Here is a 15,058-nt window from a genome sequence, read left to right on the forward strand (position 1 = left end):
TCTCTTAACAACTAATTCCTTCTAAGAGATCCAACTAATCAAACCCTTGCAACCCATAATACTGTACATTATTACATATGTTTCTAGACAGCTGAATACATTTACACGGAATGGTGTGTGTGTGTGTGTGTCTCTGCGTGTGTAGAAGGAACGTTGCTTATTTATTCAGCAAAGTGCAAGTCTTCTTATTCAAAACAGACATGGATTGAATAGCTGCCAGTTAGACATTGTATTAGTTTCTCATTTGTGAATTACGGTTTAATGGAATCACAGGAATGGAATAAACTGAAGGGTTTATTTGGATATAATTAAATCATATTTTATGAAGATATTCACATATTCTAAAATTTATACAGCTGTTTATGTGTACAAACCTCAGGATATATGTGAAATATGCACCTGTTTTAAAGTGACTGTTTCAAGAGGCATTAATTGAGCTGAAATAAACTATGGCCACCAAGAAAACACATTATGCTAAAAATTTTTGAGATGAGTATACCTAATCTATCCAATCTAGAATTACATCTAAATTTATGTCAATATGGCTACATTTTATATAGTAATGAGAATAATAATATTCTATATTTCCTTAGGAAGTTTCTCATCACAAAAACCTAGCTTCCTCATGATTTATACATAGAAGATTTGTTAATGATTTTAGACACTTTATTTTACAGAAAAATGCTCTACAATTCTCTATAGTGATACATAGTATGCCTTTTTATTTTTTTCTCTCTCCATAGCAAAATCATTTTACTACTTTCCTGTTACATTTTCTCTTAATTTATAGTTATTTTTTGCATTTTATCTATGTTTTCAAATGAGATCTTATTTACTTTAATGGAATATAGAAAATATCAAAAGATTGATGATTAAAGGCAAGAAATATGGATAATAGATCATAATTCAAACCACCTCATAGTGTTCTTTTAACACTTATGAGCATTGGAAAACACAAGTGTTTATGAGTCATAATCAAGATGCAAGTCTACCTATGAGGCATATAATTTTTGACAAGATAACTTCTACAGCTTTCTACATTAACTTGGAAGGAAGAATAAGTAGGAAAAAATATATTGAATATATATTACTTTATGTCCAGAGCATATTAAGTTTATAATAATAAACGTTAATTTTATTTCTTAAATTGGCTTGTCTAATTTTGCAGTTTAAAAAACAAAACAAAAACGAAAACAAAAAAGCTGTTTTTGAAAATAAATGAAAACTTATGTGAACTCCTACATACAAAACAGATATCAGCACATGTGGTATGATCAAAGTGTCAGCAGAAGCAAAGAACCCTATCAGCTCACTGATCATTGCCCCTTCCTACTTTTATCTCCCTGGATTAAATACACACTAGCATGAGATAAATTAATCAATTTGCATAACATTTAAGTACGTATCAAACCAGTAGAATTGTAGAGGCATTGAGATTTTACTTTATCCAACAAATATTCTTTTATATCCCACAGGATATATCACTAGCTTGGTGATTTCATTCAGTTTTGTGACTTTAAAACTATCTGGTAACCACTTAGGAATTTATATCTTCAGTTGAAGCCATCCTTCTAAATTCTTGTCTCATTATGTAACTGCCTTTTTAATATCTATGTTTAGATGCCCATATATATCTCAAAATTATCCGAAACTGCCCTTCTTTATCTGAAATAATGACAGGAAACTTAATTTATATTTCCCCAAAAGCAAAACTTGACACGAGGATAAAGCAAAGGAATTACATTTGAGAGGTAATCATAGAGGAAGGAGAGAGGGAGTGAGAAGATTGAGTTAGGACAAGAAGAAAAGTCAATATAAATGTGTATTATTGAGATCACTTGTGAACAATAGGGTTCAATTCTATGAGGATCTTCAGGGAAGCAATCACAATGCCTTCATTAGTATGTCTCCTTTGAAGAAATGTCTGTTCATGTCTTCTGCCCATTTCTTGACTGGATTTTTTTTTTTTTTTTTTTTTTTTTTGTGGGGTGGTAATATTGAGTTTGGTAAGTTCTTTATAGATTTTGAATACTATGTCTTTAACTGATAAGATATTTGTAAATACCTTCTCCCATTATGTAGGTTGCCTTCTAGCTTTGTTGACTTTTTCCTTTGCTGTGCAAAAGGTTTTTTGGGGTTTTTTTGTTTGTTTGTTTGTTTTTATCTTGATGAAGTCCCAATAGTTCATTTTTGCTTTTGTTTCTCTTGCCTTTGGAGACATGTCTAGCAAGAAGTTGCTGTGGCTGAGGTCACAGAGGTTGCTACCTGAATTCTCCTCTAGGATTTCGATCGATTCCTATCTCACATTTAGGTCTTTCATCTATTCTGAGTTTATCTTGGTGTATGGTGTAAGAAACTAATCCAGTTTCATTCTTCTGCATGTTGCTGTCCAGTTTTCCTAACACCATTTGCTGAAGAGACTGTCTCTTTTCCATTGAATATTCTTTCCTGCTTTGTCAAAGATAAGTTGACCATAGAGTTGGGGGCGCATTGGGTCCATTTCTGGGTTCTCTATTCTATTCCACTGATTTCACTGATCTGTGTGTCAGTTTTTGTGCCAGCACCACACTGTATTGATGATTACAATGTTGTAATATAGCTTAAGTCCAGAATTGTGATGCCTCCAACTATGGTTTCCTTTTTCAACATTCCTTTGTCTATTCAGTGTCTTTTCTGTTTCCACACAAATTTTAGGATAGTTTGTTCCAGCTCTGTGAAAAATGTTGTTGGTATTTTGATAGGATTATAGTGAAGACATACAAGAGGCCAATAGACACATGAAAAAATGCTCAACATCACTTGACGTCAGGGAATCTATAACAAAACCACAATGAGATACCAGCTCACCTCAGCCAGAATGGCCAAAATTAACAACTCAGGAAACAACAGATGTTGGCAAGAATGTGGAGAAAGGGGAACCCTCTTACACTTTTGTCGGGAAAGCAAACTGGTGCAGCATCTCTGGAAATCAGTATGGAGGTTCCTCAAAAAGTTTAAAATATAGCTACCCTATGACCCAGTAACTGCACTATTAGGCATTTATCCAAAGGATACAAACATAGTGATTCGAACGGACACCTGCACCCCAATATTTATACCAGCAGTGTCCACAGTAACCAAAATATGGAAAGAGCCCAGATGTCCATCAACAGATGAATAGATAAAGAAGAAGTTATATATATATATGGAATACTACTCAGTCATCAAAAAAATGAAATCTTGCCATTTGCATGGCTGGAAATAGAATGTATTTTTAAAATTTTTTAATTTTTTTATAAACATATAATGTATTTTTATCCCCAGGGGTACAGGTCTGTGAATCACCAGATTTACACACTTCACAGCACTCACCATAGCACATACCCTCCCCAATGTCCATAACCCTACCACCCTCTCCCTACCCCCCTCCCCCCAGCAACCCTCAGTTTGTTTTGTGAGATTAAGAGTCTCTTATGGTTTGTCTCCCTCCCGATCCCATCTTGTTTCATTTATTCTTTTCCTACCCCTCAAACCCCCCACGTTGCATCTCCACTTCCTCATACCAGAGAGATCATATGATGGTTGTCTTTCTCTGATTGACTTATTTCGCTAAGCATAATATCTTCTTGGAACTAGAATGTATTATGCTAAGCAAAGTAAGACAGTCAGAGAAAGACAAACACCATATGATTTCACTCATATGTGGAATTTAAGAAAGAAAACAGATGAACATAAAGGAAGGGGAGGAAAAATAAAATAAGGAAAACAGAGGGAGGCAAACCATAAGAGACTCTTAACTATAGGAAACAAACTGAGGGTGGCTGAAGGGGAGGTGGGTGGTGGGATGGGGTAACTGGGTGATGGGTATTAGGGAAGGCACTTGATGTAGTGAGCACTGGGTGTTGTATGTGACTGATGATCACTGAATTCTATCTCTGAAACTAATAATACAGTATATATAATTTAAATTGAATTTAAATAATTTTTTTAAAGAAAAGAAAGCTTCCAAGCACTGGGTGTGGTGCATAAACAATGAATCTTGGAACACTGAAAATATAAACTTTTTAAAAAATGCTTCGAGCAATTTTCCATCTGAAGAATGGGATGATGAGAAGGATTTATATACTGGCTCCTTCCTCCCATTATGTAGGGTCATTCCAAAGGTATTAACTCCTCCACCCTTTCTGCATTTACAAACAGGTTTGGGCTCTTGTGGTTTCAGAGAAGACCTTAGGACAGAAACAGAAAGGTACACTGTGAACTGTTGAGGTAGAAAAGGTCACTTGTATGATACTGTCAACCACATATGTGGCTAAATCAGAGACTGGCCAAGGAGCTGCAATATGGGATATTAGAAGCATTTGGAACATTCCACCTTGTTCTGCTCAGATCCATGTGTATCTGCGTTAAATCCACCCTGCCACTGCATTGTCAAGGTGGTGGCCAGCATAACCTCTATGTACCCCCAGCCCTGAAGACAGATAACAAATGACTGAAATCCCCCAGAGAGTCATCCCACCCATCTAGTTTTTGAGTGCTAACTCTGTGGTGCATATTCTCTGGTGGTCATGGACATAAGACACAAATATCCACATGCTTTCTATCCCAATTAGTCAAAGTAAGGGAAAAAGTCTGATGGATTTACAAATCAGTCAGAGGAAGGGTACTAGAAGAAGGTTTTATGTAGGAAGTGATACTTAGAATGGGTCTATTAAATAGGTTTAGAGGAAAGAAAATAGATTTTGAGGACATATGTTGAGTTTTCAAAAGAATGAAAGGTTTGAAATTGGCAGAATGTATTTGAGGCAGAGTAAGGAGACTTATCTTGACTAAAGAAGAAGGAAATCAACTTTGGCAATACCCCAGTCATAGAATTATACACAAATACCTAAAATTGGTTTTGTTCTTCTTATTTTAATCTTCTGCAGAGTAGTCTTTTCAAATATTTTAAATATATCAAATTTTCCCCCCCACATGTGTCCCCAATCTGCCTGGTACTTCTGCCTTTATGGGTAACCATATCTTAGTTTCTGGTCTATTCCTCCAGAATTTTTTCATGTAAATAAAAAAGCACAAAAAGCTGTTCTTATTTTCTCTCCCTTTACACAAAAGATGAACACTAAACATAGTTTTGCACCTACCCATTTTTTTACTTAATAGTATCTTGAAGAACTTTTATATCCCTTCTTTCTCTACCCCTTGTTTGTGTATATATAGAGAGTCAATAGTGTTTTCTTTTTTACCTCTGTTGTATCATATGTGTTTATATTTCTACATGATTGAACAACTTTAAATGATAGCTTTTGATTCTCAGAAATTCAACTACCACCTTTTTCTCCCCTTTCCCAGTTTTTTTTTTTAATTTTTTGTTAACTTTTGGGTGGTGTACTGCATAAACATTCATAATCTGTTCTGTTACACTAACCTCTTGGGTCTTGGTTCTATGGTTAAATACATTAAATTCTCATCCCAGTCCCTTGCATTATTTTTGCAATTATTTCTTGGTTAGCTGAAATTCATCCTCTAGAATTTTCCTCAATAAGATACCAGGAAAAATATTTTCTGCTTTCTTCCATTTTCAAAACTGTTTGTAATCTTCTCCCTTGAAAATGAGCATGGCTATATATAAAATCCTTAGATCATAACTTCTTTATTTCCATATTGTGAAGGTATGATACTCTAATGTAACCTCTAATGTAACCTCCATTTTTCCCCACAGCCTGATATTTTTGTCTGGCTGCCCAATATTTTTTATTATTATTTTTATTGCTATATTTGTCTATTTCCTCTGGTGCAAAATATGCCTTTTCAGAATTCAAGTTCTTTTATGTCAGTGAAGTTTTCAAATTTGAACCTTCAAATGTGTCTTGTTCAGGGAATGGGGTAATGTATATTCTTAATCTCCTTTGCTTGTTTTCTATGTTTGCTATTTCCCATGTAGTCTTTTGTAAATCTTTGTTTTCATTTTTTTAAATTAATTTCTCAAGGCACCTGGGTGGCTCAGTCAGGTAAACATCTGACTCTGATTTCAGCTCAGGTCTTGATCTCAGGGTTGTGAGTCCAAGCCCAGTGTTGCACTCCAGGTTGGGTGTGAAACCTACTTTAAAAAAAGAAAGAAAGAAAGAAATTCATTTCTCTCATTCCCGTAATTTCTGCCCTTTACAGTTTTTTTTCTTTATTTTTTAAAGATTCATTTATTTGTTTGAAAGAGAGAGAAAGGAGTGTGAGTTGGGGGAGGGGCAGAAGGAGAGAATCCTCAAGCAGACTCCCCACTGAGTGTGAAGCCTGACTTGGGGACTCGATCTCACCGCCCTGAGATCATGACCTAGCTGAAACCAAGAGTTGGACACTTAACTTACTAAGTCACCCAGATCCCCTCCTTTACAGTGTTTTCAACTATGTATTCTAATTCATTCTCCTTCACATATCACCACTATTTTTACAATTATTGTATTTCTTCTACTTCTTTCTTGAGTTCTACCTGTTTGCATCCTTTTTCTGACTGGTCCTCTTGACTGCTTATCGCTTCCTTGAGCTCTTCCAATTTTAGCTTTCCTTTTAGAGGAAGTTGAGTCATTTTGATTTTGAGTCTGAAAATGTAACATTTTCATCTCTTCTAATAGCAACATTTTTCTGTAAATGCTCTTCATCTGTTGGTAACTTCTGGAATATACTGAACCTCTCGGAGATTCTTCTCCATACCTCCTTTTGCATATTTTTGCCTGACCTCAGCTGTTTTGGCAGCCCTCCACAGAAAATAATGTGTGTGCATGTGTATACACGTACATACATACATACATACATACAAACATATATATACCTATACAGTTAGTTTTGTTGAAAATGTAATTTGCAGATTTTCTTTCATTTTCTTGTTGATTTATTATCCATTCCAGGAGTAGAAAAAGAAACTGCCTTAGGCTGCCATGTTCTTTTTTTTTTTTTTTTTAATTAACATATAATGTATTATTTGCTTCAAGGGTACAGGTCTGTGATTCATCAGTCTTATTCAATTCAAGTACTCACCATAGCATGTACCCTCCCCAATGTCAATCTCCCAGCCACCCCATCCCCCCGCCCCCCTCCACTCCAGCAACCCTCAGTTTGTTTCCTGAGATTAAGAGTCTCTTATGGTTTGTCTCCCTTTCTGGTTTCATCAGGCTTCCATGTTCTTGCTGCATGTATCAAATTTTGATTTCTTTTGTATTATCTCTGAATTCTGATATGAAAACATGACTGTCCCAATGAATTCAACTGAATGGTGATTAAATCATAAGAATACATAGAAACATAATGAAAAACTACTGTTCTGAGTGATCTGTCCATTATGGTAGGCAATCTTAGAGTAGGAAACTTAATATATAGGACATTTTAAATGCTATTTTTCATATTTTAAGTAGTTAGCTATGCTGAGCACTAACGGAACAATGTACATATCGTAGAAGTTCAAATTTTTAGTACATTTTTCTTAATGAGAATGGTAGAAATGATTAATTACTTGTTCTGATTCACAGAGAAGCCTAGAGGACCAAAATAGCCAATTTCCTTATTTCAATGATTGTTTACACTGATGAAGCCTCTGTGTGAATCCCAGTTGTTGACCATATGTGCATGATTTTTATAAACAAAATACTTTTCTTCACAACTACTTAAAAATATGTACAACATATGTTGCCAAGACTTTTTCTGTCAGTGTGAGAGGCTATCAACACCAGTTATGTTTAGTGTTTTTCTAAAAAAAAAAAAAAAAAAAAAAAAATCAGATTATAACATTAAGTAGAGGGGGAGGCAAAAGCCATGAGATTTGCTATACCATGGAACTCTCAACTTGTTTGTGCACAATAGTCATTTGCCACATGATTGGAATACCAGCCAACCACAAACATTATTTTTTAATTAACAGGCGATCCAACTACTGGAGTTGGAAAAATATTTGGTGGAGTCAAGTATAAGATTGTTCAAAGTTCAATGAGAAAGAGAAAGGGACTCGATAATTTCCTATAATTTCCTCTTGATTTTGTGCTGTCTTATATCTGCCTTAATGTTGTATCCTTCTTACACATGGTTTTAGTTTACATTTAAATGAATTAACCAAAGTAGCCAAGATATTACACTCTTTTGTTTCCTTAGCCTCTCTCTGTTTAGTGAAAAAATAGTTAGGTGCAAAGAGGATGGTTAAAAAGAACTTTTGACCAAAAGGGTAGTAGACATCATACATTTTCTAAAGCTATACAATTTTTTCAATTGACTTCAATAAATTAATTTAACTTTCCCAAGAGAAAATCTGCTAAATATCCTGAAATCAAGTAGAAACATGTGAGAAAGAGGTAAATTACATTAAATGACATGGGAAAAGAGAGTGGAATGTTCTCATTCAAAAACCTGGGAGATAATTTAAAGAATTGGAAAATTTTTTGCAAATCATTAAATATAAATTATTGTAAAAAATGCATGTTTATGAAGGAGGTTTTCCTGGAGAAAGAAATAGGTGTTTTTTTTTTCTAAGATTTTATTTATTTTTTTGAGAGAGAGCAAACACAAGCAGGGAGAGTAGCAGACAGAGGGAGAAGTAGAATTGGGCTTCCCACTGACCAGGGAGCCTAATGCAAGGCTGGATCCCAGTACCCCACCATCATGACCTGAGCTCATGGCAGACGCTTAACCGACTGAACCACCCAGGGGTCCTGAAAGTATTAGTCTGAATCATAGGAGACATGACTATGCTAGTTTGTGGCTATTTTTCCTTATATATTTAATGTTGTATGAAGTTGCATATAGCATATCTATATTCTTCAGCCAGCATTGTTTGTTTTATTACTGTTAAATTTTGAGGAATAAGCACAAAAGGGTGAACTTTTCTTCTTCTCAGTATAACAAATACATCATAGATAAACATCTGATCATTACATGTTTGTGATAAAGAGAAATGGTAGTGAACAAGGCACCGAAGGAAGAAAAATATTTATTTTATATGAAAGGCATGAAAGTAGACTTTGCATATAGTATCTCATTACATGAACAATATATAAAGTTTAAAATAGTATCTGCTGTGTAGCCTCAGATGTATTATCACTCACTTCCCTGTAAAATACCTATGAAGTCACAAGGAAAAAGATAAAAGTTTGCTGAGTGAAATAAGCCAGACACAGTAAGATATTGTATGATCTGGAATCTAAAAAAGTCAAATTCATAAAGGAGAAGAGGGTTGAATGGGGTTGCCAAGAGTAGGGGCATGCGTGAAATAGGGATATATTAGTCGAAGTATATAAAGTTGTAATTATGTAGGATGAATAAATTCTGGAAATCTAATGCATAACATAGTTACTATAGTAAATAATATTATATAGTATATAGAAATTTGTTAAGAGAGTAAGTCCCAGGTACTTTCACCACAAAACAAAAACAAACTAATAAACACCAAGATGTTGAATGCCAGGAACTGGTTAACATATCCATTAATTATCAGGCAGATAGAACCAGGATAATAACAATGCATCCTGATCTCATGCACATCTGGATGTTTCCTCATGCAGTAGAGACTCACAGAAGAAAGAGAGACTCCATATTTCTAACACAGCCTTCCCCCAGCAGAATAAAACACTTAAGGGACCCCTATTATAATGAGGTAGATGCTAGTTGTTGAGGAGACAAGAATCTGCCTTTAATCTGTATCTCCAGATTCTTCTATTTGTTTTCACATTCATACAGGAATGGCAACTCCAAGCAAGTAATTGGATGGAAAGGAGAAGAAATATCAATGGCATAGTATAAACTTGATGGTCTTATAGTGAGAACATAAGAAAGATATTGGTTGCCAAATAATATTATTTTCTCACTTTTTTTTTTTCCCAAAAATTCAGAGTACCAGAGAGCCTGATAGGGGGAGAGAAGGAAATAGTATGTCTGTATGGCAGATTCTCTGGTGAAAAAAAAACTATGACAGTAATCTGCTCTTTTGTTAATGTGAGGTCACCTTTCAACTAAGTCAAAATTGCTACCATTTCTATAGTGCTTAGTATATGCAAGATATTGTTCTAAATCCCTTATGTAGGGTGCCCGGGTGGCTCAGTGGGTTAAAGTCTCTGCCTTCAGCTCAGGTCATGATCTCAGGGTCCTGGGGTGGGGCTTTGTCTGCATCAGGCTCCCTGCTCAGTGGGGAGTCTGCTTCTCCCTCTCTCTCTGCCTGCTTGTATGCGCGCTCTCTCTCTCTCTCTCAAATAAATAAATCTTAAATAAAGTCTTAAAAAAATAAATCCTTTAGGCATATTAACTTATTTAATTTTCCTAGGAACCTTATGAGGGAGATAGTATATTACTTAAACTTTACAGATGAGAATTTGAAACACAGAAAAATAAAGTTCATGAAACTTTCATAAGGTTCATGAAAGTAAGTGGTGAAATCTGGATTTAAACCTAGGCAATCTGGATCTCGTGTCTGGACTCCCAATCTTGCAATACAGCAAAAGGGTCCTGTACCAGACCTACCTCAGAGATCTACCACTTCAAAATTTGTAAAGAAATAAAATGTCATTGAAATCAATAAGAAATATGTGACAGAATATGAAAAAAGAAATATCCTGGTGACCAGATGAATAGCTATCTCAGAAAATTAACTCCTGTGAAACCCAGATGAAAATGTTAAGAAATTATATGGAGTCTTTAATATTGAGTCTGAAGAGAGAAGAAAACTTAAAATCAATAAGTGAGGACAAAAAAGAGAAAACACAAGAAGACGGGGTGACAAGGGCGGTGGGAGATTAAAAAGTATTTCAAGAAAATCTACACTATATGGCATACTGATACTATACATAATTTAATCAATAATTAATAGGATAAATTTGAAGGTTTTGCAAAAGACACCAACTGAAAATTGGTGCTTCTGGAGAAATATTAGGCCACATAAAAAAGAAGCAATAATCAGATACATGTTAGAGATGAGGGGAAATAAAAAAATACTTGATGAATAATGAAATTGTTCTTCATGTCTTACGCAAAAAAAAAATGTTATTTCTAGATTCTTAAAATAAATGTAAAATACATCTGCCTTTTCTATGAGCTGAAAGGGAAGCACTAAAAAGAATTATCAATTTTTCATCAGTTAAAACCCATTCCTAAAATCACATGGGTCTGGACCCAGGGCCAAGGTGATCATAGCTCTTTGACAATATTTTCCATTTATTTTATGTTTTGGGTAGCCTGTTTTTCCTTGCTCAACATTGGTCATTTATATAATCTAGATAAATATAATGACAATCTAAATTTTCAAAGTTTACAGCTGAGTTACAATACATTTTAATATATTTTTATAATACATTATTCATATTTGTGGTCATGTACCCTTACTCGTCCCTAAAGTTATACTGGAGTTGTCTTTTCATCTGCTAGTTATTCCAGAGAATTGTTTATGTCACAGGTCTTTTCAAACAACTAGTTTTATTTTATTTTTTTTTTAAGATTTTATTTATTTTTTGACTGAGAGACAGAGAGAGAGAGAACACAAGTAAGGGGGAGTGGGAGAGGGAGAAGCAGACTTCCCGCTGAGCAGGGAGTCCTATGCAGGGCTTGATCCCAGGACCCTGGGATCATGACCTGAGCTGAAGGCAGATGCTTAACTGACTGAGCGACCCCGGGGCCCCATAACTAGCTTTTAAATACAATTAGCAATTCCACTGTATTTCTGTTTTCTTGTCTTTTAGCTTCTGCTCTTATTTTTATTACTTCCTCATGGGTTTCATGAGCATGGCTTTGTGGGGTGGAGTGCTTTTCCTAATTTCTTGAGTTGAATGTTGAATTTGTTTTCATTCTTTCTTGATTAATATGAAGAGCATTTAAGGCTACATTTTTAATTCTCTTGGGCTGAATCTCATTACTTGTAGTAGAGTTACGATATTTAACAAGTGTGCAATTGCAATTTTTATTTTGTCTAGGACACAGGACTTACAAAAGAGAGTGCTACTAAATTTGCAAATAGATAAATACTCTGGATGCTTCTTTTCCTTTTAATTCTTTCTATATTTTCCTAATTTTATTTCACTGTGGATAGAGAATGTAACTTGTACAATTTATTGAAAGATACCCTTTCTGACCTAATATATAAAAAAATTTAAAGTGTTCATGGGAGTTAAAAAGGTGTGTTCTTTGTAGGAGTCAAAACACAACATATAAAGCATTATAATGGTTTTATTTATTATCCTATTAATCTTCTATACGTTCTGTGTAATGGATATCTCTTCTTATAGTTGAGCAAAATTAGCTTCTAATTTTCTGTTTTCTAATTCCTAGTATCTTTCCCACACCACTCGAGGCTGATCAGGTAACTACTCCAGATATGAACATTCAAAAATCAAAATCCACCTACACGGTTTCCTCTATTGTTAATATCTTGCACAGGTGTGGTGTATTTGGTATAACTGATTAATGAATACTGATACATGATTAATTAAAGTCCATAGTTTACACTAGGGTTCACTTTTTGTTTTGTACAGTTACTGATTTTGATAAATGCGTAGTCACATATTGAACATTATCATACGGAGTCATTTCAGTGTGTTAAAATTCTCTCTGCTCCACTTGTTCATTCCCTCACTTGCCACCAACCCCTGGCAACTACTGACCTTTTTACTGTCTTAATAGTTTTGCCCTTTCCCAAAGGTTCTGTAGTTGGGATCACACAGTATCTAGCCTTTCCAGGCTGGCTTCTTTGATGTAACAATATGCATTTTAGGTTCCTCCGTGTCTTTCTATAGCTTGATAACTCATTTCTTTTTAGCAGTGAATAATATTCCATTACATGGATGTACCACAGTTCATTTACCCATTCACTTAGTTGACAGTTTGTTTATCCATTCACACATTCCAAGTTTTGATAATTATACATAAAGCTTTGGTAAACATCTGTGTACAGGTTTTTGCATGAATAAATTTCCAACTTCTTTGAGTTTTAATTTTCAATTCCTTGATGACATATGATGTCGAGCATCTTTGTATATGCTTATTTTCCATCTCTGTAGCTTATCTTCTTTGGTGAGGTATGTGTTCAGGTCTTTTGACTATTTTTAAATGGTTTTTAATTTTCTAACTTAAAACAAGTCGCTTAATCCTCCTAACCTGTTTCCTGGTCCCTAAAGTTAGGATAAAACTAATATATATTGGTGTAGTTATAAACACTAACTTGTCTAAAACATAGGAAATACATTTAAAATAATTCCTATCACAAGGCAAATACCTCAAAATAGCAGGTATCAATCTGTAAGGGAGGTAGTATTTCCTTCAGTCTGTCAAGTAGCTACAATGTAAGGAAGGTTTTGCAGTTCTAATGTTCAAACAAGCATACTTGACCTTTTGATAGTTACATATTTTTTTAAGATTTTACTTATTTATTTGTCAGAGAGAGAGAGCCCAAGCAGTGGAAACAGCAGGCAAAGGGAGAAACAGGCTCCCTGCTGAGCAAGGAGCCCAGTGAAGGACCCCATCCCAGGACCCTAGGATCATGACCTGAGCTGAAGGCAGATGCTTGACTAACTCAGTCACTCAGGCATCCCAACATTTTGGTAATTTCAAGATCTTTAAAAAAAAAAAAGTAGACAAATGCTGTCTGATTGCATTGATTTTTTTTCTATTGAAACATATATGGCATAACTTTTATGAAAAGTGATTTATCTATGTGTTATACAGATGTGTATTTTTATTGCTAATACAGCCATATCTTACATGCAATTAAATTTGACTGAATAGATTTAAAAATATACTTTAAAATAATGTATATGGAACTTTATGGTTTAGTTATGCTGGTTTTGAATCCATTATCTGTACTTTATACAAAAATATACTTCAGTAAGTATGATATCATCGCTTTCCAGATGAGAAACATGAGGCATAGAAAAGTTAATGGCTTACCAAAAAACGCAGAATTTGACTCTGATGGTGTTGTAAATTGAACCCAACTCTTTGATTCCAAAGCCCCTTATCTTTCCACTGTATTGTTCATATCTCACATACAAATATAAACTTTGTGTAAGAAGTTTATGTTCATGGAAGCAAAATGTGCTTTCGCTAGAAAAACTCCATTATGTAAAAATTTGCCAGGTTAAGGAAAATCTCCAATACGTCTCTCAGTCATTTGGCATCTTGCCTGTCTGTTTCATTGCCATTGTTGTGAAATCAAACTGATTATTGGGAAATTTGAAATATAAAATAAAATTGGATCAATATGCTGTGAAAAAAAACTATCTTTTTCAACTGCTCCAACTTTATTTAATAATTGATTCATTTAAAGAATATATTGGTTGTGTACACTATGGCATTCAGCATTCTTTGTACTGTAGTGACAAATATAAAGAGGATACTGCCCTTCCATACTTCCAATGTTTTCTGTATCTATATCCTACATATATTCTTTTGGAAGTTAAGTCAAAATCCATTTTGTTTGGAGACTTTTGCCATTCCTCTTGAGATAATCAGCAATTCTTTGGCGGAGGTAAATAAGTGGTGTTGACAGGAGCAGGGATTACAAAATTTAAAAAAAGAGATTTAGCTACTTTGTAAATATTATGATTGCTTATTTCCCCTTATTTTCCAAAAGCTTTTTTTTTAAATTTTTTTAAATAAACATATAATGTATTATTAGCCCCAGGGGTACAGGTCTGTGAATCGCCAGGTTTACACACTTCCCAGCACTCACCATAGCACATACCCTCCCCAATGTCCATAACCCCACCACCCTCTCCCTACCCCCCTACCCCCATCATCCTCAGTTTATTTTGTGACAGTAAGAGTCTCTTATGGTTTGTCTCCCTCCCCATCCCATCTTGTTCCAAAAGCTTTTTTTAGGACTTTTCTATTGTCACTGATTAGGAAACGGTAATCTAAGATATTCATTTGTTGTTGATTTTTTTTTTAATGAATGGAAGAATTGTCATTTACTGACTTTATATTTCTATGTCTTGTTGTTTCAGGAAAGCTCACTTTCAAAGTGTACTTTTGAAGAGATTATTAGTTCTCTGACAATCAGATTCCTAAGGCTTCTTCCTCTTTTTTCCTTTCTTGCTTTTGTCCAAGAATGCAGCAGTTGAGTGAAATG

The sequence above is a fragment of the Martes martes genome (genome assembly GCF_963455335.1).
Source record: "Martes martes genome assembly, chromosome: 2".
Classification (NCBI taxonomy): Eukaryota; Metazoa; Chordata; class Mammalia; order Carnivora; family Mustelidae; genus Martes; species Martes martes.